Below are 26,577 nucleotides of genomic sequence, written 5' to 3' on the forward strand. Positions count from 1 at the left end.
AATCCAATCTGATTTTTTCACAACCTTCTATTATTAGAGAGTTTATATGCCTTTGCCTCCTCTTTCCACTTGCGGGATTATTCCTTTGCCCTGTTCCCGTCCTTTGCTTGTTGCTTGTTGACTTCCGATGTAGCGAGGCCGCCAACATATAAAAGTTGATGTTTTTGGACGCGAAGGAGCGAGGCGGGACTATTATTACAATAAAAACCCTTTTTAGACAATAAAAACCTTGTTTAGTAATTTTCCCTCTTGGGGCCGCGATAGTGGGCCGGGTGTGCTAGGCGCACATGGCCTGGTTCGTTCGCTCGGGCTGGCTTGGTGACGAGCGACGATATAATATATATATATATATATATATATATATATATATACTACTATTAAACAAGCAAACATATTCATCTCTATGCGTCTCCCGTCTTATGTACACACAACAACCCAAAGCAATTAGAACCATTCAATCAGACTCACACAGTTAGATCTAACCGTCGAGATAACAATATCCCTCACGCGAAGTGCGTTTAGCAATTTAAATCGGCGGACGAAAACTCTGCCTGTGAACGAAAAGCCCCCCAATCAGCGCCTCACGACCCATCCTATCCCTATTCCTACGTGCTCTCCAACCCCAGGCCCGACCTCCGCGGTGACTTCGACATCGACCAGCCGCCCATCGCGCAAATGCCCTATGCCTCCCCCGCCTGCTCAACGCTCCAAGAGCTCGGCCGCCGCCGCCACGAACGCCGACAAGTATAGTGCGCCGTGCACCGTGGCCGTGCCCTTGATCTCCTCGATCTGGTCACGCGTTAGCGTGAAGGACGCGATCAACGGAGACGGGGATGGAGGCCCCTGCGCTGTCACTACACCGACGCCTCGAAGATTGGTGTGCAGTTGGCTGGGTGGGCGCGGGAGGTCCCATCGGCGGCAAGCGACGCGCGCGCCGGCAGTGCGGCGGCCTGGTCCGAGTAGAGGCGTAGGCGGGCGAGCGCCTTCTTGTGAAGGAGTGGATCGCTGGAGAACGCCTGCTCTGTTCTTCAATCACGTTCTGGTGAAGGAATCGATCGCCAAGAACGAAGTGCTCTGTTCTTTAATCTTGTACCTAATTCTGAAGTTTGCTTTCTTCAATCTTGTACGTAATTCTAAAGTTTGATTTTCTCCTGCTATCTTCCCCATTAACCGCTCATTGGAATTGATGGAATTAGGAACATCATATTGCTTTCAAGTTGATCAACCTCTGCCCTTTACTCATGGAAGAAGCAACTGAATGAGGACAACCTGCTCTCTTTCTCAATCTGGTGCCTAAGTCTGAATTTTCCCTTTCTCATGCCATCTTCCCATGAATAGGTCACTAGAACTGATAGAATTTTGAAGGCTGCTTTCAACTTGATCAAACTTTCCCCTTTATAGAAGGAAGAATCAGCCAGTTGTATTTTATATATTGAGATGGAAGAAGAGTCTAACACATAGCACCACTTTTTAATTTCATTCTGTATACTAGATGGATTTAGCTGTCCCAAGTATTCCCACTTCTTGCTTATTTTCATGAGGTCTCACAATTTTTAGTAAGAATCATATTTTTTCTCTTATCATGAAATATGGCACTTGCACAAGTTTTTTTGCTCATGATTACTTTTCTATTACAGAGGTTTATTGTCCGGTTTGGTACCTCATGTTGGCATGGAATTTAAAATTTCAAACGAAGCTTGGGCATTTTGATTTAGCTATATGCATGCCCCTGGTTTAAAGGGCTTTGGAGTCCGGAAAAGATACACAGACAAGAGGTCCGCCGATGGCAAGGTTACGTCATGCCGATTTATTTGTGCAAGCAAATGGAATGTTTAATCTCTTTTGCCAAACAAAATTCAGTTATCAAGTCTAAAAATGTCTAAGTAGCAAGTGGAATGCTACAGCGACATGGCCTAATTCAGTTAACAAGTTTGAAAGCTACATTCAGTTATCAGCTGATCGGCCTGCAGTGGTGCGACAACTACGGCGTGGCTCAGCCGACCACCACCATGGAGATGGTTTTCATTGCGAGTGAATGCTTCTGCCGTCGTCGGATGGCTTACGAACGGGGGATACACACATCACGTCCCTCTGCAGTAGGCTGAGCTACCTTGGAGGATCTCGATCCGTATATAGGTGAGAGAGCTTTGAGATTGCTATACAGCTGTATAGATTAGTCCATTCAGCAAAAAAATTGGATCCCTTATGAAGGTGCGTGTCATCAACTTATGGATTCCTTTTTACTGCATCTCTTGCCCATTTTTCTTGGGCATATAAATCTTAAGGGCAGTCTATTTGTGCAGCAATGAACTCCCATAAATTAATAATTTGATCCTTTATCGTAGTACTATCAACTTATATTTTTCATGAAATTGTAAGATTTATTATCCATCCATGTGGTAATAAACCACTGATTATAGCGTGTTTAAGCTTGAGATGATAATGATGTTCAAATTAGGAGTACATAATGGTTTGGAGATTTTCATTAGAAAAAATATCACTTTCATACACATTAAGGAGCACTATGGTCATGTTAGCTACTATTTGATTTTGTTGTTTCTCACTAAGAGCAATTCGACTTATAATCCTAATGCTATGTTGTTAATTTCCAAATGATTAAAAGTCGGGTACGTGCTTTATTGTGAAAATTCACAAGAGAAGCATGCTATTTGAAATAATTGGTTGCAGATACCTTTGTTGCTTTGGACCTTGCCATGGAACGAGTGACACTAAATGACCACAAATGGACTACATTGGCCAGGACCTTCAAGTTATGAGTAAGCGTGGTTCCACCTTTAGTGGTTTGTGCATCCGATTTGTCTGTTAGGGAGACTTCTGTGACTGGTTTCACGTGTACCTCAGAGTGCTTGGTACAGCTGCAGGGGCGAGGATGTCATATTGACGCATCTTGATGGTTTGTTTCTGTATGAACTAGCAATATTTTGTTTCTTAGATGCACAAACTTGTATCTCAGAATTATGATAAAATTATGTCATTTGATTAGCTCATGTGTAAACTACTAATTTCCATTGCCTCTATACACACACCTGCATATCTTTTTTTTCTGGCCCATTCGTAGGTACCAAGTAGAAGATAATAAGATTGAAGATATATTTCTCTTGATTGGTAATATTATACCTCAAATTTAGTTCTTTTTACATTCAATGATGACTCTAAGCTACGAATAACACATGAATTAAGTTATGCAGATTAAGAGGTCATGACTGTGATACATGACAAACAGTTTTGTGTGCATGATGAACATCTATATGGTACCATGGTTGCCGGGGAGGTGTTGCGACGGCGTCCGCTTCCTAGATGCACTAGCTGTGGGGGCGGACATAATTTAATTTTCTTGATGGGGTGATTTTCTATCAATTAATTAATTAAGCAAAATATTTTCAATCATTTATACGAATTAGGAATTATATGCTCTTTGCATAAGATTTCAGCTTCTCAGGAAGTAGGTTTACGTTATGATAGAATTATTATTTTTCATAATAGAACATATTTTAGTAGAGACGTGCGTTGCACGTGCATACTTACTAGTAGACATAAATTAGCGTACGAAGTAAAACAGTAGACAGACGAAACACAAAGTGATATATAAATATATTATTATATTAGTACCACCTTGGATTTTGAAAAAAATATGGACATGTTGAAAAAAAACTAAAAGCGTAAATTTACAGAAAGAAGCGTATTGTGATGAAGAACCCACGGAGTCAATCCGTGCTTTATTATTAGGGAAAGATAGCAAAAGGCCCGTGTGTTGCAACGGGTACAAAATAAATTTGCGAGTTTGTGTGGTATTTGAGAGTTTGCCTGTCATGGTGAATAATATGATTTTAATACTCATAAGGATCCACTTCATGAATGTCCTATTGTATTCCAAAAGCTCATAATCTTCTTCGCTGCCAATAAAAGCTACTCCTTCAACTTGCTATAAAGAATTTGGATTATTTGTAATAACTTGTTGATATTCAACAACCCTGCGTAATTTTTTTTAAAGAAATCTAAACATTTAACGATCCGATAGATGATCAACTACTTCAATGCAAAAGTAATTGTGCATCATTCACATACATGTAGCAGCTTCAAATAAAACATATATTAATTCTTATATCTCGCAGTCCCTATTAACATTAATTTATATTTATACTTTCCTTTTCAAAATACTCCCACCGTCCCAAAATAAGTGACTCGACTTTGTACTAATTTTGTATTAAAGCTAGTACAAAGTTGAGTCACTTATTTTGGAACGGAGGGAGTATGACGGTCGGAAAGTAAAGAGTTTATAATGCTTGGCGCTTTTTAGTTGACACGTAGTCCTGATGAATGTATTAAAAGTGTGATCATCTTAAGTTAGATATGTATAGTATATATCGTACATCTGGAAAGTGCAGCTTTTAGTTACAGAAATGTGTAAGTGACAAAGTATAATTTAAACTAATTATCAATCATAAATTCCCAATTAATGTAAGGTTGACACTATAAAAAAACTCAAAGCTTTTACAAAATAATGGTGAAACTGGGTACACAAAAGACAACTTTCATAAGCAAATATAGATTTCAATGCAAAAGGATAAGAGCTAGCTAGATAGTATAGGCTTTCCACATCGTGGACGTAGTGTACGCGTCTAGCCTGCAATCTACACTTTTTGTGCAGCGCCATTGGCAGCGACACCCCCCGAGCAAAAACGTTGTAACCTTCTCGTCATCATCCACCCTCTCCGTCCGTTGGGTTTATTCACATATTCTCACTTTTCAGGGTCAATTCGTTCGGTTCCCCTCGATTGCTTGTCGACTTCTGAAGTGCTAATACGGCAAGGTCGCCGGTGTATAAAAATTAGTAAAACTGGTTGGAAAGGAGCGAGGTGGGACTATTATTGCGTGAGCACGTTGTTTCGCAAAACAAACAGACCGGATTTGTTGGCTGCAGCCTTCAGGGCTTAGGCGATGGTCGTGAGTTCGAAACGCACCACAGGTATTTTTCGCTCTTTCTCAAGTCGTTGTTTTTTGTTGAAAAAAAGATGTGGACCAAGCCCAGTTCAGCCCATCCGGGAGTCAGGGCAGATAAAACGGCCCAATCGATCGACGAAATCTTGGAATTGATATATAGTACCACCTCGGATGAATATGTAGAAAATAATATAGGTGGAAAAAATTGAAAGCGTAAATTCACGTGAAGAAGCGTATTGTGACGGTGAACCCACAGAGTCAATCCGTGCTTTATTATTAGGTATAGATGATGTTGATAAAATAAGTGTACTTTCATGTTCACGAGTCTTTGGAAACAATATGTACATCAACAAGAGATCATCATGTACATGAGTGTGATGTATATACTTACCTTGTGGTATTGAGCTGACTTTGGAAGAGGTGAACTTGAGAAAACAGTGTTAGATAACACAACGACACTACTAATCAAAGCAAGTTTAGAAAAAACACAAAAGTATCAAGAATGGGATGACATGTAATGGGTGAGTACTTAGTACTCTATTTGAATATAGACATGTCCCCAAGGATTAAAGATATGCTATGAATTCCAAAGATTTTCTTCCCTTAGATATGGACTCTTTCTCTCCCTGAATCTGATATTGGATAACGAGAGAAGGTAGCGTAAGAGAAAATTAGAGCAAAGGAAAATCAGAGCAAAGGAAATATAACATACACTAACATGTCTTTCCCCTCTTAAAGACACGTGACTTCTCTCTCCTCTATTGTTAATAAGCATCCGGAGAAGCTAAGATGTGATTTCTCTCTTATGTGATAAGCTTTGATGTGCTCTCTCTCGCCCTTTGACATCAATTTCCAAGAAGGGTTCTTCTAGAGCATGAGTCAAATAAGTGTGGTCCTTGAGTCACATGACAAAGGAGCATGTAATTTAAGATGCGAGTAGAGGATAAGAATCATCGAGTGGAGCTGGAGAAGAAATGACATTTGTAATGGCAAAATGTTTTCTCAGTAGTGAAATCCGTAACGCCGATTCTTGTCCATCGGTGAAACCGAGTTGGTAGTGTCATAGATGATGCATATCGGTCAGACCGGGTTTGTCCTTGTTGGTTGTACCGATGAACTATCTACAAAGATTATTGTAGTTCGGTCTAGCCGATAGGCATGTCTCGGTGAGGCTGATCTCAATACAGAAAAAAAAATTGTCACCTCAGCTTACTTGGTAATTAAGATCTTAGAAAGATTTGCAAGGAATTAACTGAAGAATTTACAAAGTATTAGATGCATATAATGCAGAGAAAAACAAAAAAGAGAAAAGAAATCTAGATGAAGTTTTTTTTGAAAGGGGGAACAAACAAGCAAGAAACCATTGTAAGAACACAAAGAAACACTAGAGAACTTCATCTAGAATGGGTCAGTGACAAATTCACTTATGTTATAGTATCTTGACTGAGGAGTCAAGTGATAACAATTGATCGTAGGTCATACTCATCGTTTAAGCTCAAAATGGGGTTACCATTTTTCGTTTAAGTGTTTTGATGTATTCACATCTTGTTGAGCTGCTTTGACCCATGACTTGGGTTAGAGCTTCTCTAAGATGGAATTACATACCTTAGGTGGTGGTGTTGATCTTGATCATGTAGTCGAACTTGTGTTGGATGCTCAAGGTTGATGTAGTTCATCAAGAGTTGGGAGCACGTCTTATAGTTGGAGTTCATCTTCCTACATGGGTTAGTCTTGCAAGGAAGAGCACTTGTGTATCCAAAATGACAATCATGAAACTTGATACCAAATGAAATTTTCAAAGGATATGTTGAGTGGATTCATGCTTCCTTGTCTCCAACCACCATATTGTAGAGACTTGTGATGTAGAGATGGCACAAGATGTGAGTGAGTTGCAATCTCATAGATTTGGGCTCATCCAAGTACCTACAAGGGTTAGATAACATGCAAGGGTACAAGTATAGATCCAAGACATATAATCATCATCATAAGAGAAATATCAAGGATTAGTCAAAAATACAAGCTCATCCCTTGCATGTATCCAAATGGAGTTTCTACTTCTAGTTTGAAGCGTCAATGATATTCAATTCACCTCTCAAATGGCAAAATACTTTCTCCTCAAGAGGTTTGGTGAATATATCCGCCAATTGCTTATCAATACGAACATGCTCAAGATTGATGTCTCCTTTAGCAACATGATCTCGAATGAAATGATGACAAACTTCAATATGCTTAGTTCGAGAATGTTGCACGGGATTGTGCGCAATCTTAATAGCACTTTCATTATCACATAGTAATGGAACATGTTTCACATATATCCCATAATCTTTAAGGGTTTGGGTCATCCAAAGTAATTGAGCACAACATGATCCAGCGGCAATGTATTCTGCTTCGGTGGTAGATAAGGATACCGAGTTTTGTTTCTTGGAGGACAAAGATGCAAGAGATCTACCAAGAAATTGACAAGTTCCCAAAGTGGACTTCCTATCAACCTTGTCACCGGCATAGTATGAGTCGGAGTAGCCAACAAGATCAAAAGAAGACCTCTTAGGATACCAAAGGCCAAAGTTTGGTGTATGAATTAAGTATCTCACTATCCTTTTCATAGCCTTAAGATGACATTCTTTAGGGCCTGCTTGATAACATGCACACACTTAGCATAATATCAGGATGGGAGGCACATAGATATAACAATGAGCCAATCATAGAGTGGTAAACCTTTTGGTCAACCGGTTTGCCATCCTTAGTCAAGTCAAGATGTCCATTCGCATGTAGAAATTCTTGAATAAGTCCTTGGTATACTTTGTTTGGGAAACAAATGTACCCTCCTTAGTTTGCTTGATTTGCAAACCAATAAAGAACTTGAGTTCACTCATCATAGACATCCCAAACTTCTACGGCATTAGCCTTCCAAACTTTTCACTAAAATGAGGGTTAGTCGAACCAAATATGATATCATCCACATGGATTTGGCACACAAATAATTCACCATTAACCCTTTTTGTAAAAAGTGTAGAATCAATTTTTCCAATTTCGAAGCCTTTTTCAATAAGGAACTTAGTCAAGCATTTATACCACGCTCTAGGAGCTTATTTAAGACCATAAAGAGCTTTGTGAAGTTTGTAAACATGACCGAGTTTCTTGGGATTGACAAAGCCGGGAGGTTGTTTAACATAGACTTCCTCCTCAATTTCACCATTTAAAAAGCACTTTTGATGTCCATTTGGTATAAAGTGATATCATGGTGATTGGCATAACTAACTAAGATGCATATGGACTCAAGTCTAGCATCGGGGGCATATGTCTCACCGTAGTCCATACCTTCGACTTGAGTGCAGCCTTGGGCGACGAGACGGGCCTTATTGCGTACAACTTTTTCATCTTCATCTTGCTTATTCTGAAACATGCATTTGGTTCCAATGACATTTTGGTTGTCGTTCGGCTTTTCTAGCAATATCCACACTTGGTTCCTCTCGAAATTGTGTAGCTCTTCATGCATGGCATTCACCCAATATGGATCATCAAGAGCTTCTTCAACCTTCATAGGTTCAATACTAGAGATGAATTAATAATGTTCACAAAAGTTAGCCAAACAAGTTTTAGAGCGAGTAATTCTCCCAGTTTGTATATCATCAAAGATTTGTTTGACGGGATGATCTCTTGAAACTCTTGCTCTAACTCATGAGAGATTTTGTTTGGTCGGGGTGGAACATCCTCTTCATCAACTTGTTATTCCTCTTGTCCTCCTTCATTGTTGGTGTTGTTGTTCTCTTGTGGAGGTGGAGAAGGAGGTTGATGAGGTTCATCCTATTGTACTTCCTCGTTTCCTTCATCTTGACCTGTTCCACTTGTGGATGCCTCCAAGTCAACTTGTGGTTCACCTTGTCGTGAAGTTGAGGCTTCCACTTGAACTGACGAGGTACTATCCTTCACGTCCGTTGGGCAAATCTTGCCAATAGACAAGTCTTGGATTGCTTCTGAAGGGTCTTTGTCTCCTACATCAATTGGCAATTTCTCTACTTGCGAGCCGTTAGATTCATCAAACTTCACATCTACCGTCTCTTCAACCTTTCTGGTGAAATTGTTGTAGACACGGTAAGTGTGAGAGTTTGAGCCATAACCGAGTAGGAAACCTTCATGCGATTTAGGAGCAAATTTCAAACGTTGATGCTTATCAAGAATGTACTACTTTGAGCCAAATACTCGAAAGTATCCAACTTGGGGTTTGTTACCGGTGAGAATCTCGTATGCCGTCTTGCCAAGAAGCTTGTGAAGATATAAACGATTAGTTGCATGACAAGCTGTCTCAACCGCTTCTGCCCAAAAGTGTTTTGACGTCTTGTATTCATCAAGCATCGTTCTCACCATCTCAATGAGTGTCCGGTTCTTCCTCTCAACAACTCCATTTTCTTGAGGTGTGTACGTAGCCGAGAACTCATGTGAAATCCCTTCTTCGCCAAGAAAGGTATCCACATTGGCGTTCATGAACTCAATTCCATTGTCGCTGCGAACCTTCTTGATCTTCCTTTCAAATTGATTCCGGGCCTTCCTAGCTAAGTTCTTGAACATCTTTTGGACCTGCGATTTATCAACAAGAAAGAACACCCACGTAAATCTAGAAAGATCGTCAACAATGACTAAACCGAATGAGTTACCACCGAGACTCTTATAGGCATTGGGACCAAAAAGATCCATATATATGAAGTAGCTCGAGCGGTCTTCTCATGGTCATAATGTTTTCCATGGGATGACTTCCTCCAACCTGTTTCCCTGCTTGACAAGCACTACAAAGTCTATCGTTGTCAAATATAACATCTTTCACTCCGAGGATATGATCACCTTTAATAAGCTTATCAAGATTTTGCATGCCCACATGACCAAAGCGTCTATGCCACAACCAACCTTTAGAAGATTTAGCAATTAAGCAAGTTCTAGGTTGAGCCTTTTTAGTGAAATCTACGATGTATAGATCACCTCTACATATGCCGGTAAAGACCATCTTATGATTATCTCTTCAAAATACTTGGCAATCTACTTTAGTAAATAGGACATTGAAACCGAAAGCAGGTAGTCTAGATACGGAAAGTAAGTTATAGCCAAGGGATTTAATGAGCATAACATTCTGGATGGAGCTGCCATGTGAGATGGCCACCTTACCAAGGCCAACCACCTTACCCTTTGAGTTATCACCAAAAGTGACATACTTTCGAGGGCCACCATTTTTAGCAAGCTCACAAAACATATCCTTGTCTCCGGTGATCGGTACATACACTATCAAGAACCCGTTCCTTTCCTCCAGCCATGTAGCCGCGAAGGTTAGCCATAAGACCAAAGTGTCTCATAGACTCATCAAGATCAAAGTCATTGTCATAATCCTCATCATAGTATCCATGTTCAATGTCGTCTTGTGATTGATCATCACCTGGAGATAGTGATTAATTAGATGTATGACCATGGCAATGTTCATCTTTATGAATTCTAATGACTTGAGAGATGATGCTACTAATGACTCCCAAATCTCCTTTGGCATGCATAAGGTCACGAAGCTCAAATAGACAGTCATCAAATGTAGGATCACTAGGTTTCATTTTATGAAAAGCAATGGACTTTTGAAGAATCTCATCTTGATTTTTCAAGGAATAGTTTGGAAAACGTTCCTCAAGAAATCTCCATATGGTGTAAGCACATTCAAGAGTAGGCAAGCATACAATCAAATTTCTAGGCAATCCTCTAATGATAAGATTCTAAGATTGTGGATCATTTCAAGAGACTCATCAGGGGTAGGATGCAAGGGATCAATGAGGGGCACACAAGTGCTAGTAATATACTTGTTCAAGTGATATTCATTGAAAACCTCAAGCATCTCATTTTTCAAGCAGTAAAGAACTCTCCATCAAGCATAGGCACTCTACGTCTAAAACTCCCAATTGTAGACTCATCCATCTTCCTCCAATGGTGATTAAACCAAAGCAATGGAGACCAAAGCTCTGATACCAATTGAAAGAATCGAGAAGAGGTGTCTAGTGGGGGGGGGGATTAGACCCTCAACAAGCAAAAGTAGCAGTTTTTAAGTTCTTCAAGTTGAGGTGGAGTTTTAGCACAAGTTTAACCATTCATAATACATTTCAAGCAAGCATGAAAAGAGTATATGAAAAGTGGAAAGTAAAGCATGCAAGTTGCAAGAAAGTAAAGGTATGGGATTGAAGTGTGCAAACGCAATTGGAGACACGGAGCTTTTTGGCGTGGTTCAGATAGGTGGTGCTATCGTACGTCCACGTTGGTGGAGACTTCAACACCACGAAGGGTAACGGTTGCGCGAGTCCACGGAGGGCTCCACCTACGAAGGGTCCACGAAGAAGCAACCTTGTGTATCCCACCATGGCCATCACCCACGAAGGGCATGCCTCACTTGGGTAGATCTTCACGAAGTAGGCGATCTCCCTGGCCTTACAAACTCCTTGGTTCAACTCCACAATCTGACACCTAACCAATCTAGGAGACACCACTCACCAAAAGGTAATAGATGGTGTGATGATGATGAACTCCTTGCTCTTGTGCATCAAATGATAGTCTCCCCAACACTCAACTCTCTCTCACAGATTTGGCTTTGGTGGAAGGATGATTTGAGTGTAGAGAAACTTGGGGAAGGCTAGATATTAAGATTCTTGTTGTTGGATCGGAATGTCTTGGTCTCAACACATGAGTAGGTGGTTCTCTCTCAGAAAATGAGTAGTGGAAGTGTAGGCTCGTTCTAATGGCTCTCTCTTGAATAGAGAAGGGGGTGGAGGGGTATATATATATCCTCCACACAAAATCTAACCGTTACACACATCTGACCAACTCAGTCAGACCGAATAGGTGAACTTGGTGAGACTGATTCAGCTCAAAATATGAATGTTAGGATTTTCAATGGGACCTACATGATCAAATCAGTGGGACCGATGTGCTAGGGTTAGGGCAAAACCTCATCTCGGTGTGGACGATTGCCTGAACTTAGTGGGACTGATTTCAGCAATGAGTAAACCAGAGAGTTGGTCAGGCAAACTCGGTGGGACCGATCGCTCATTTCGGTAAGACTGAAACGCTAAGAAGGGAACAGAGAGTTTGCAATCCCATCTCGGTGAGACCAAAATCCCCGTCGGTGAGACCGAACTGATTATGGTTTCTGGCTATGGCTATGTCAAAGAAACTCGGTGGCGCCGGATAGATCAAATAGGTGCATCCGAGTTTGACTTTAGGTTTAGGACATATTTGGACTTGAGAAAGTGGCTGAGGGCTTTGGAGCATATCACTAAGCATTTTGAGCAAGTAGACTATTAAGCAACACCTCATCCCCTTTTAATAGTATTGGCTTTTCCTATGGACTCAATGTGATCTTGGATCACTAAAATAGAAATGAAGAGTCTTGAACTTGCCAATCTTTGTCCTTAGCATCTTGAAGGGGTTCCACATCCTCTTGTCCATGCCACTCGATTGTTGAACTTTCTGAAATATACTAGATGAAAATATTAGTCCAACAAGAGATATGTTGACATTAATTACGAAAATCACCCAGGGAGCACTTGTGCTTTCACCATGTCAATTTCATCGTGATTGGGTTGGTCGGTGAGAATGCTCCCTTTGATTTGGCTGTCGGAGGAGGGGAAGAAGATCTTACGCGTCTGGAGATGGAGCCGGGGGTACTTCTCTGCTGTGATGGAGGGTTTCATCGTTGGAGCAGCTCCACTGAGTTGTACAACGGTGAGGCTGAAGCATGACAAGAGAGACAATGTTAACCTGAGTGGAATTCTAATAGCATCTCCAATATATGACGTAAAATACATAAACACAAAGTGCTAGATGTAAAATACATCAACGGCTCATCTCTAAACTTAACTTTCGAAACTGAATTTAACTGTCGAAACTGAATTTTGCTATCGAAACTAAATTTTACTGTCGAAACTTATCGCACTAGTAACAGAAAAGCAATAGCAGCAGCAGCGCCCGGAGCAGCAGCGTGTGCGAGAGCCGAGGCAGGTGGTCGTGTAGCAGCATCTCGGGTAGCACCTGCAAGGGCTCGAGGGAGAGTAGGATCTGTTGCTCGTGCAGTAGCAGTGCGCACAAGAGTAGAGCAGCAACGCAAGAGTGAGAACAGCAACGCGAGCAAGAGCAAGAGCAAGAGCAGACCAGGTAGGGGACCGAGAGCAAGAGCAGAGCAGCAGCGCGAGCAAGAGCCAAAGCAGCAGCGGCTCCTACTGATGTGGACGTCGCCGCCGAGGGAGCGACACCGTGGAGGAAGTGGCGGGCGAGGCCGCTATGGATGGAGCGGCGCCATGTCAGCTCGGGACCGAGCGCCGGTAGCACCATGAGATCGAATCAAGAAGAAAATGCGGTGATTAGTGTGGAACCTCTTTGGTGGCGCCGATTAGGCCTCAACTTCATCCGAGGAATCAGTGATGATGCTGCTCTTTCTGTGGTGCAGGTGAAGACGGCGGTGTGGGAATGGAGGTGGCACGAAAGATGAGGGGAACGTTAGGGCAGCTCCTTGGAGGTGGAGGACGGAGTGGCTGAACCGGTGGGACGACGAGATCAACAACGGATCCTCATCCAGTGCGGTGGATGAGGGATGTCGAGGTGTTGACATGGACGACGTTGTAGGGGAAGAGGCTCCGACTGGGTGGCGGGCGGAGGAGAGTGTGGGGCTTTGCAGGTTTTTGCAGCCTCGGTGTACGAATGGGTGGGCGGATGGGATGTGAGGGGGAACCATGGCTTAGGGACGCTTGTTTGAAACGTGGGGTAAGTTACGAAAGTACCCCCACCGATTTGAGCTAGGCGGTTCTTTCGGTTCAGGGGTATCATGGGCATTTCGTGTGTCGGGATTTCAGGAGGTGGGAGTTTTCGCGCGCATTGTAATTTTGGGATATCAAGGCGCGGGTTGAGATGGAGGGAGTTTTTGGAGCACAACGAGACAAAGATATATCTTAAAATTTTGGCGTAACAAGGCACAGGTTGAAGAGGTGGTAGTTTCATAGCACGATAGACAGAGATGCTAGCTTGAAATTTCGGCATAACAAGGCGTGGCTTAAAATTTCGGGAGAACAAGCTTAACGTGTACAAAAAAAGACAATTCTCACCTCATCACTAGAGAGAGCCATGTCCCGTTTTACTATAACACTAGGAATGCATTCAAATACAACAACAACAACAACAACAAAACTAAAAAAATCGGGACAACAAACATAACGTGTACAGTACCAAATCAATTTGCACTTCCCTCAACAATAAAAAAACAATTCGTGTTGTCGAGCATAGGGACTAAATTTGAGTACATTTTCCCTGTTTGAATGGGATTGCACTCGGGTTAGTTATACAACCATCTAAATATTATCTTCACAACACATGACATGAATATAGGAGTAGTAAATTCCTATATAAATATGAACTACATGTACATACGATCTCAAATTCAAATATATGTATCCATTTTATGTTGAATTCAAATCATAGTACATGTATGCTCTAGCTAGATGTTCGGAATCTAAACCATATATGATACTATGTACAATGTGTTTAACACGCACAACACACACACAAACACCATTTAGACTAGTAAGGTACACGTGCATTGCATGCATGAGATTTGGGAACCAAATTATGATCTCAAATTCAAATCAGGCTGACCTTGTTCAATGTGTATACAGTATAGCATGCTTGTTTCCAAACCACACCGTGCATATCTCAGTTATATTTATGCATGCATGGGTTTCATACATCATGATCTCTTATTCAAATATTTGAATTCAACTTTACATTTATTATGACCACACCTAGTCTTTTACACCCACACAGTCGTCTTCTTTTGATAATTGTACCACAAACTTTCTCTCGTGCATGCATGCACACACACTACCACTCGGCATTATCCATCGCACAGATGCAATCTTTTTCTTCAGGTCGGTCTCCCATGCATGCATACACACACACACTTCCCCCTCTTCATCACTTCAGGCATTCTTTATCTCTCACATGCATGCGCAATGATTGATGTTCCTCTATGTGTGTGTATATATAGCTAGGTCTTTCCTAGTTTTCCACACCAACCGATCGATCTATATATCTACTTAGGTCTCACCCTCTTTCCCATGTACACATCATCAATCTACATCTCTATATAGGATTACATAGCTAATACACCCACATTATATATCCATCATCCCCCTCGCATCATCCATGCCTTCCGCTTCATCTCTCAGACGCGCGCACAGTGGTGAAGACAGGGGGCAGCAAGGGCCCTGGCCCCCCTAACATCACTATATATTGAGGCTAATATGAATGTGATCAGTAGATCAATTGCTGGTAAAATGGTTTAAGTTGATGAATTGGACCTCCCCGTAAAGGATTATCACTGCTTGGCCCCCTAGCTCATTTATTTTTCATGGCTCCGCCACTGCACGCAACCGCGCACTCGCCCCCTCTCTTTAAATATCAATCTCGCACTTTGTGCACTCCTTCATAGTGTCCCTCCACTTGGCCCCTCACATAATCATCCAGCCCCCACCCCCATATCGTAGTGCTTGTACGCTCGTAGAGCTCTTCCCTATATCTGTCTCTATCGATATCTTGCGCGGTCGACCCCTCCCCTCCCTTCTCGTATATCACCCTGGCGCCATGCACATACATGTATGTATATATGCCTCTCCTTCACACAAATTGCATTGACACATATTCCCTCACCATACCTTAGTATCTCTCACACACACTGACTACGTGTGCGGAAGAGCAGAGGTGCACACACGCACTCGTTCCCACATACAAACGCGTGGGTGCACGGTGGAGCACATTTATACAAAAAATGAGCGTGTAGAAAGCATTTAGATGATGTGCCAAACTAGTCTATATCTATACCTCTATATCTATATCTATACCCCTATATCTATACCTCTATATCTATATCTATATCTATATCTATACCTCTATATCTATATCTAGAAGACTCCATGGTTGAACTTAAGCATAATGCACAAACCTCAAAACACAAGTACTTCTCCTTTGTTCTAGAATCTTCCGTATCATAACTGCCCAAACTTTTTTTCTAGTTGAATTGCCATTATTTGTTTTTACTTTATGCTTTACAATGCACAATTCCATGAATCATAAAATAGATTAACTTTTTTATAAAAACTAATTGATTTTGAATGAGATGAACTATAAGAATTAAACGAACGTCTACATCATGCATATATGACTCAAAACTTACATGCTATAGTGTGGTATTTATTCATAATTTGGTTGCCAAATCTCATGCGTGCAATGCATGTGTACCTTACTAGTACTTCCTTTTTTAGTTAATATATTATGATTAAAATGATGTGGGGGAATCCATGAAGCCACATGGCACATGTGGAGGTGTTGTCGCGACCTCCTTGTGTGGATTGATCACAGTGACGTGCTACTAGTTCCAGAAGAATGTAGTTGCCCTCTCTCACGCACAATGCCAGTACATGCACGAAGCGAAGATGTGCACGCACACACTCATTCCCTCGCACGCACACGCGGGTACTCGGTGGGACACATTTTTGTATGAAGATCCACCCCATGTGATAATTTGACACGTGTAAATTCGTTCACTTCATTGATGCCAATTAATACAGTGCATGCAAATTGGAGTGGATGTGAGGGAGGAAGTAGTTGAGAAAGACATTACTACTCCACTGCGTGCATGCGAGTAGTTAAATCATGGGTTGCTCCTTCCATTGGTCTCCTTCGTATTTTGTGCCAATTTTTGACCATAATTTTAAGTAACACAACATTTATGCATGTCATATGTATTAATGTCATCGAAAACTACTTTCAAATGTGATTCCAATGATATAATTTTTGCTGACATGCATTAACATTTTCTTAGTCAAATTTTTGGTAAAAAATTGGCACAAAATAAAAAGGGGGCCAATAAACCAGGACGTAGGCAGGATGATCAATTTTTTTCTGGGTTACTGTTGGTGGTCTTTGTATTTAAATATGGACTGACTGGAGTAGTACTATCTTTATCTTAGCCTCGTAGGGCTCTCCCAACACTTATGCTCGCCTCCCCGCCTCACCCAACGGATCTCGCTATGGAGGATCCCACCATGGATAATCCCTTAGATCTAGGATCCCATAGACTGCCCTCGCTGCGGCTCGCAACACTGCCGCCTGTGAGCGAAACCCACATGTATTTCAGAGGGGATCCATTGCTCTGGAATCACAGATCGGTGACACCGAAGGACGTGCTAGGGCTGCGTTTTAGGTTGTGGGCAACAAGGGCAAATCGGATCGAGGAAGCGTCGCATCGATTGGAGACAAGTTCTAAGGAGCTGTGTCTGGCGAAGCACATGGCGGAGGAGCAAGTCGATCTTAGGGGAGAGATGCTAAGGGATGTCAGCATCTGGCAGCGTAACATTGATTTCGAGCTAGGGCTAATGGCAGAGATCATATTCACAGAGTCGACTACGAAGGAAAGAACACGCATGCCTGCGGAATTGCATCAGTAGCCGGTGCAACTGTTCAAATGGGCGGTAGGAGAAGCCAAATCACGGGACCAGCTGTGGCGGCACTGCTGGGCATGCATCGTAGGTGAGGTGAGCTTCCCTCCTTCCCTGCCAGCGATGCAGTCACCTACTCAATTGCTGCTGCAGTGAACTTGCGGCGCCATGGCGGTTTGCAACCGTGACAATCACTCCATCTATATGTATTGTATTCCTATGAAAATACTTGGTCACTCAAAAAAAGATGGTAGTAATTGATTTGTCACTAGTTTTTGAATGCTTGCTATTGACAATCACCTCAATCCACAACCAGAAGTCTCCATCATGTAATACTTCAGTCAGTCGCACTGACAGACGGTCGGTCGGACCCGTGTCTCACCGAAGCGACACGCATCGTCTTGGTCTGACATGTATGACCAGTTACATCACTGACTTGTGCGACCGCATTTGAGCAGTAGTACTTGAAATTTGTGTTCCAGGGAACTCATTGGGAGCCGTTTCGAGCCTCGAAACCAAAACCATCAATTAATCTTTAGCTTGTTCCCATCACATTCCAAAGTAGTACTACCATGCTATAATTAATTGCAAACCTCCTCACACATAGTACGTATCAAACCTGAACGTGTTCCCACTATGCAGGTTTTAGTACTAGTGCTAGTACTAGGTTATAAAAAGGGGAACTACCTAGCCGAAAATCACTCTACCTTCCTCCCCATAAGTCTTTCTTGTTTGTCTGTCCTTGCCATGGCCGGTGTGCAGAGCTCTAGGTCGAGAACTATTCGTAACTACAAAGCGGCGACCAAGGCCGCGGAATAAAAGAGAGGGCTCGCCTTCTCGCAGAGACCTCGAAAGATGTCTCACGGGCAGGCAAGGGCTCCTAGGACCGCCCTAGCCACGGAGGTGAACATGCCGAGCTGGCGGCGCTAGAGTCGTTATCTCTCGACGACAAGCCTGATTAGCTCAATAAGCAGAAGGAGTTCATCGACGGCTTGGTGGAGCTACTGAAGGAGAGCCTCGACGACATGCCCGCTGAGCTCAATGAGCAGGGGGAGTTGACCGCCGGCTTGGTGATGCTGTTGAAGAAGAGCATTGTCTCATATAAGAAGGCGATCGGCGAAATCCTTCAACTTCAGGAGGACAATGTGAAGCTCTGCCACGAGCTCGACCTGCTGAAGGAGGAAAACACCGGCTGGAAGAAGCTGCATGAGAATAGTAGTTCCTTTGTGAAGATGCTACACGCCCTCGTCATGGAACAGAAGGAGGAGTTGGCGAAGCTCCGCATCGAGCACCCGACTGCTATCAAGGTACATAATGCAACCGTGGAAGATATGATGAAGGCTCGCATCGAGAAATCCCGCGTCATGGACATAATGAAGAAGATGGTGGAGGAGATGCACGAGCAGATGGAGGTTGTGGAGGCGATAAAGAAGCAGTTACGACTCTGCGGCCAACAACCCTTCAAGTAGTAGAGAGCAGCGCCCCAGACTTGTGTGTGCGCCTTCCTTCTTTTTTTGGGGGGATAACCTTCCTTCTTCTTTTGCTCCTGTGTTTCTTCTTTTGCTTCGTGTGTTTCACTACATGTGTCACATTCTCTACGAGGCATGAATAGAAGAATGCTAATGATGAGCGGCACCGTGGGATTGATGACTAGCAGATTAGATCATTTTTTATCGCCATATCGCACCGGGCTGCCGTGTTTTGTGCTCCTCCTCGTACTAGTACCCTAGTGGAAAACTTGAGTATATCACACAGTTCTTTGCTCCTCCTCAGGTCGTCAGCAACATTTATACGAGCAGTCAAATCACAAGGCCCCGCCTTCCAGCAGTAATGAGCCGTCAAATCACAAAGGCCCTCGCCTCACGTGAAACCGACCAAGCGAGACTGCCCCGCCCTCTATCCTTTTAAATGTGTACTTTTTTACAGTAGTAGTATCGATGTATTGCGCAATGGAGCAAAACTAACAAGATGAAATTAAAGAAAAAAGGTGGTACATATAGAGAGCGCTTGTCACCAAATTATGCATATAGTACTATTAAAAAAGGTAATACACGCGTAGATGAGGTGCTAAATTCTATTAAATAAATTAGCATACCTATTTAATTCTCGGGTTTTTATTATTTATGCCACTAGTTGTGTCTCACTACTCAGTTTTGCCATTAGAAGTTATAATTACTCAAAAATGCCATCGATCCGTGAGATGCTTGCTCAAAAATGTCATTAGATATCTCAAAAATGCCATCGTTCCGTTATATATTTTCTCAAAAATGCCATCAGACATTGTTATTTTCACTTCAAACCCATTGACCATGTTATATGACAAAAATAAGCCTAGACCCATATGTCAATTCTCTCTATCTCACAATGATAAGTGTGGCCCCGCTTGTCAGGAGTAACCAAGCGAATAATTTTATAGAAAAATAAGAACATTGTTGGGATCAAGTAGGACCCACACTTCATTGTAGTGAGATAGAGGGAGAGCTAGCATGTTGGTCCATAGGTATTTATGTCATTATAACATGGCAAAAGAGATTTGAGTCACAATAATGGTATCCAGTGGCATTTTTGAGCATGTGTCTAATGAAGCGGTGGCATTTTTGAGCGGTTGAAATTCCTAGTGGCAAAACTGAATAGTGGGACACAATCGGTGCCATAAACGATGAAACCCTTAATTCTTTTGACAACTAAACTGCTGGCTATATGATGTTGGCCATATATATTGTATGTATATGATGTGAATAAACGAGTGGTAGTACTACCAACTACAAGATGAACTATAAGAAATACTAGTATGTACGTACTGAAGAGTTAAAGTAACAAGAAGGAACATAACATAGTTCTGCTGGGGGCTCAGCACAACACACCCCTCAAATAAAACTAGGCACCCTGAAATTAAACTAAGCAACTAATCCAGTAGACACTGCATTACAACCACCATGAGCAACGACACTGCCACCTTACTCGGACTCCTCGTCCACGTGCTCGACTTCGTCCTTTTCCATCTTCCTCTTGGCAGATACTTCTTTGCTTGAACCTCACACTTGGCTCTCGCTCTTCATCCAACCCTTGTAGATATTGAAACAAAGGTGGGCACCATTGTAGCGTAATGGATGTGGTCTCTATCTAGTACATTCTACTGCCATGAAAGATGAAACTTGGGCATAGGTTTTGCTAGTTTACCGTATGAAGGATCATACATGGCTGCTGCCAGTGTCAGCATTGAAGGCTAACGGGAGGACACCAGCACATTCCTCTGGAGGTCGAAGGGCTGGCCTACAACGAGGCCTATCCGACCCAGGCTTCTTTGTCGTTCGTAAATTCTACATAAACAAAATTGATTTTGCCGCCCCCGAGGATGTTCTTAAAGTCCTCGCACTCAATGTCGGCATGTCATATGTGGTAGACCAAGCACAAGTTATGCACGCAAACCTGGATCACAGCGGGCCTATTCTTCTCTTCCTCCTTTAGATTCTTCTCTTTTCCCAGGACTGTGGTGTACTCAACATCTATCCCAACGACCCACTCATCACCCTTTGGCTTTTCGAACATGCATCTAAAGCGAGCAAGGCATCCTTTCACAGACGCAGAAGAATGGGTGTAGATGACGTCGAACTCATCACCGGTGATGGTTCTAACCTTGTACTCACCGCCGGTCATGGAGATTGGGGACCCCATGGATTTGGGAGGAGGGTTAGGATTAGTGGAACTGTTGTAATGTGAAAGGATGGGGCGACTAGGAGAGAATTGTCGTAATGTTAAAGGACGGCCGGGGACGAGTAGGAGCAAACTGCTAACAGTTTTCCGATTGTAAAAATGCTGAGTGGGGGCGTGCGAACGGCGGGGCAGTAGCTTGCCTGGTGGATAAGTATATTCATGCACAGTATTATGGGGGCCCAGTTAGATGTCATGTCTACTAGACACCATATTAAATGGCTTCATGCATCTGCGTGTTCAGACGTCAAGCGTCAGGAAAATTACAGGTGATACGAAGCTTTCCATGCTCCCATGATACGGGCTTCCGAGAGCCCTTGGATATGAGATCGAACAGTTGCATGGCGTAATTATAGAATGTTATTTTGCAAATTTTCAGCAACTTAGCATGCGACCGTTCGATCTCAGATCCAAGGGCTATCAGCAGCCCGTATCATGGTTGTGCCTTCCATGATTGTCGCCTCGCTCGCGTGGTCGCGCCCTTGGAGATTTCAGATGACTATAAATGAGCATTTTTTGCCTACTTCACATGCATGAAACTACTTCCTCTGTCTAGGTGCGTTAGGCTATCTGATGTTGGCATGTCATACATAGGCATAACTTAGTCACTCATACAACAAGGTTAGTTGTAAGGTTGGCTATAAGAGTATTTTTACTTCTCTCTATCTCTTTCTTCGTAGTATTTATTGCATTTCCCAAGGAGTAAGGAGTACAATACTTGGCACATGTATACCATGGAGGTGGTCAGGAATCTGGAGTCTCACGCCGGACCTAGCACTGTAGTTAAAATGATAATGCAAGTCAAATCACAGGGCGCCACCTGTCTAGCAGTAACTCGCCGTCAAATCACACAACCCTACGTTTGCAGCAACCTACTCCCTCATCTTCTCGCCTCTCACGCCTACCACATGGGGAAAACCCCGCCCTTGACTTTCAAATATAATTCTGTATCCATGGATTGCGCCATGGAGCAAATCCTCAAGAAAATGGCGGTACACATGTATACAACATGCCTGCCGTGTTCGCGTCGCACCCCAAACGATTGGTCGGTGTGGCACACCACTCTCCGAGAGGAACGCGCTTCATATTGCGTTTGCACACACATGTGGGATCACAATTGAGAACCGACCATTGGCACACTCCCCGGCCTCGCAAGTCAGTCGAGTTAATAGAAGAGAGAGACGAGCGATAGTACTGGAGTAGTGTTTTACAGACATCGGTGCCTGGACGATCCCTGCATGACACGGAAGATCAGTTCGTCCATGCATGTGACCAAACTCCAGCAGACGGCTTGATTGGCTATCGTCTACATATTGTGCAAGCTGTGTTGTACATGGCTGTAGTTCTGATGAGAAATCTAAAAAAGGTGTCTTGTCATTTCGCAATATTAGGTGTTATGTGCTTCGAATCACTGTGAGGGTTAAACAGCGACAACCGAGTTCCTCCAAGGCGTTGGGCTTTGGGGGCACATGCATGAAGACTACTCGGCTCCATCTAGGTCAAGCCGGCTAAGTTAATTAGGACATCTATCGATGGACCCATTTTCTAGGAGTTTATCTTTAATTTGAGCTTTGATCCTTGTCTAGTTTGTCCGTCGGGATTCATGTTGTCTCCTTGGGGCAGTGAGGTTATGGTTTCTTGTCATGTGGCATTTTTTTCGTGTTATATGTTAATCCAGTGCTTCAGATCAAAATGACGACAACTGCTCCTCCAGGGCACGTGCATGAAGACTTCTCGACAATCATTGACGAGGTTAAGCCGGCTCCGGTAGATAAAAGAAATCTACTCCACTATATAGGCAGGAGCCTCCGCGCTTCTTGCTAGTGTTGCTCTCTTCACACTGTCTCGTCCTCTCCATATCTAAATACGACAGCGGTGGCCACAGTGTCTCTGCTAACCGCTAGTCACAGATCCAGCCGGATCCCATCCACCAGGGAAGGTGAGAAGGTGCAATGTTCATGCGCTCATCCTCGACGATGACTCTTACCCACTGCTGGTGCGTCCCGGTCAGCGTGCCTTGTTGTTCGCTTCCATGCAGCACTGGCTAGGGAGGGCCTTCGACCCCTTCTTCCTCACTACCATAGTGTGGGCAGATTCGGCCTCCTGTCAACATCGTGGTGACCCTCAGGTATAACTTCCTTTGAAACCAGTCTTGCTCTACTTCCCCAGCTCCTGATGTCGTTGCATTTGTATCTTTTACTAGTTCTCAGCCCCCCTCATAGATATGATCGATTGGCTATTCGAAAGCCACCTAAATGTTTACTATTAAGATGTAATTCTAATTCATGCAGTCGAATCTACTACTACGTGGTTCAAACTCGGAAGAAAGGGGGTGCGGTGGGGGAAGATTTGTTACCTGAATCTAGGACTTGATCGAAAGAGGAAATAATGGGGGCGAAAAGTAGCAGAGACTGGCTATCCAACTGGTCTCTTGGTCTAATACAGAAATAAAGGGAAACACAGTACAAACTCAATATAAACCGATCTATTGGTTGAAAAAGGAAATAAAGTGGGGAGTAGAGGACAAGTCAATAGAGTATGTCCAACACTAGATTTGCTAGCCTCACACAGTATAAGGTGGCTATACCGAACAAAAATTGGACCAACCCAGATATCTTGTTCTAATGTTTGTTGCCTTGTGCCCCTCTTATGTAATGCCACTGGTAAAATGTAGCAGTTGCACTGTTAAAAGTAAGGACACGTTAAACCAATGTTGTTTGAAATGTAATGCTTGCAGTAATATGAATCAATGGCACTGTTTTTTCATGTCCTGCTAAATTTCCCATTAAGATAAGTTGCTTCTTTTCGTTAGAAATGCAACTGTCCTGGTTTGTCTACTCTCCCGTGCCCAAATACCAACTCTTTAGCAACTGTTAATGTAATATTGCTCGTAAAATGAAGCAATGGCACCATTAAAGTAATGTCGTATTTAACGGTTGTCATAGTTAGTCCTAATTCCCACACTAACATCTATCAATGCTTCTTCTTTAGAAACTGCTACTGTCCTTGTAGGAGCGCCATTCAGATAAGGAACATGATTCTTTTCATTTGATGTATGTTTCATCACTTGTTAGTCACCCTCGTTTCCACCTTTTTGTGCAAACAGAGATATACATTTTACGCTTGATCTTAGTTGAACTGCACAAATGATATCCAAATTATAGTTGAACATTCCACGAGCTTCACAAGCAACCTTGACGTCGCTCAATTTTATTGCAACTAATGAAGAATAAGCTGCTAGCTCATGGGACATCGCTTCATTTTAGGTGAACTACACTAAAAGGTCCCATGAATTGAATCATCCATGTTGGTGACTGGTGTCATCCCTTCTATGATGGCGTTGACTGCAAACATGGCTCCCATCACGAGGTATGCTCCTTTTTGGTCCGACCATTTGCCAAAGATCTTGCATGTTGAGTCTGCTCTTGTGCTACTGTTTTTGGCACTACCATGATAAAGTAGTAATGTTATTATTTTGCACCTTAATCTAGTGGCACTATTAATTTGAGGCAATGTTTTGGCATGGCTAGTGCCACTTATTTTTTTATATTTCGAAAGAGGGGGTTTCCTCCGATTTCGTTAAAGTAACCCAACCATAAAGAACCATTATCCGACAACATATCAGTGTAAACGAGCAGTTATGCAACTACTACTAGAATAGACTGAGTACTAGCAGGAGACAAGTTCACCACATAAGCTAGGCAGGTAGGGGGACGCAGCACCAGCTCAACCAAGTTTGGATTACAACCCAAATGCTACCACAAAAACATCAGGGGGGAAGATAGGGACTGAAAGAGCCATCTTCAGCATCCCAGTCTAAGCACTCTCGCCTCCATCCTTGCGAGGCATGGTACACCTCACTTGCTACCTGCTCGTCCCTGGTGCCACAGATAAAATGAAGTAATATAATACAGTTAAAATAGAGCAAGTGTCCTCTCTATCATTTCATTTCCAATGTAGCTAAAGAAAGTGCTTCTCTTTGTTAGTATATGTTTCATCAACTAGTCCCATTGTTAATGTTTAAGTGTTTCTGCAAACTGGGGTGCTTAATTTTAGTTGATCTGCACAAAAATAGAGATTGGAATGTCTCAAGGCCCCTCCTTGTACTACAGTTGTACACTGATGTTCATCACTGGCAGAAGGTGTATCGGGGAGAATTGGGTCGATTTATAGTATGAGGCCTACCGTATGAGGCGTCGCAGGGCCCATCTCGCCCTCGCAGCATGGCATACTATGATACTATCATAATTTTTTCTTCTATTTATTAGTGTATGTTTCATCGACTAGTGCCACTATAATGTAATCACACTTTTTCATTATCTATGCAAACAGGGTTATTCAGCTGCGTTTTGGTGGAACTGCACAAATGTATGGATGGAACCGACATATATGCAGAGTGCGAGGGTGCCAATTAAAAATTACCAACACCAACCATGCTCCATCTAAGCATTGGCATCCACCACCACCAGTGGGATGTGTGGCGCTCTCTGTGGACGGATCTTTCTCGGCAGAAATCCTCTAACTAAATACTAGTAGCTTATATTGGCACTTTTCTAGGGAGTACTCTTTTCTAAAAGAAGCACCAATATATTTTTCTTAATTTGTACATAGTGTCACAACTTTTTTGGTCCAGAGCTATCACTGGTACGACGACATGCTATACAAACGGTTTTTAACCCCTTTCCACGACGGCATTTGGAACTGTCGCCAAGTGAGTGTGGGCGATAGGGGGGGTCCTTCCCACATGGCCCAGAAACCGTCGGGGATAGGCCCTCCTGGGACACCAAATGAGCTCGTGTGCGATCGGGCGAGGAATCGAAACCCAATCATTTCCGTAGGTATGTACATCCCACACGGTGAATCTTAGAAAAACATTTCCGTAGGTATGTATATCACGCATAGTTCTTTGTGTGGAAACGTTTATGCAAGGTGGCCCAACGCAAACACTTCGCTGCCGGAAGCCATGTGTGATTTTTAGTAGATCAAACACACCTACTTTCTAGAAACCGTGCGGGTTGTTTGAGTTCATTGCCCACGGCACTGTCTGAGTAACCGTCTGCATTAGAAAACCCTAATAAGCAGGGTAATTAGCCTATTAGTGATAATCCATGTACTAATCAAATTGATATTTCTTATAAAACACACCAGATATTTCATATCCATATAACAGCAACCAAGATTTCATAATCGAATTACATCAGATAGCTTCAGCACTCAGTTACGCCATTTCTCAATAGCACCAAGTTTCACATGCAACATCCAAAACCTTTGGAAAGTAGCATCATACATGGTAAATAGACAGATGAATCTCATCTGGGAAACTGCAGAAGCGGAAGGCAAATATTGAGCCTTTAGTGATGTTGAATGTCCTTGCAATTTTAGGCCAGTGGCTATGGTTAATTGCCGT

General features: G+C 42.7%; 1 long non-coding RNA gene across 2 annotated transcripts; it reads left to right on the forward strand.

The window, feature by feature from the left end:
- The first annotated feature begins 573 nt into the window (after positions 1–573).
- On the forward strand, positions 574–3,052 carry LOC123061261 (uncharacterized). Of its 2 annotated transcripts, none has more exons than XR_006428824.1 (2): positions 574–2,211; positions 2,689–3,052. It is a non-coding gene; the product is annotated as an uncharacterized lncRNA (long non-coding RNA). The 2 variants fall into 2 exon arrangements; XR_006428825.1 differs by having other exon boundaries at positions 574–2,136.
- The last annotated feature ends 23,525 nt before the right edge of the window (positions 3,053–26,577 follow it).

Source organism: Triticum aestivum, chromosome 3A (genome assembly GCF_018294505.1).
Source record: "Triticum aestivum cultivar Chinese Spring chromosome 3A, IWGSC CS RefSeq v2.1, whole genome shotgun sequence".
NCBI classification, from domain to species: domain Eukaryota; kingdom Viridiplantae; phylum Streptophyta; class Magnoliopsida; order Poales; family Poaceae; genus Triticum; species Triticum aestivum.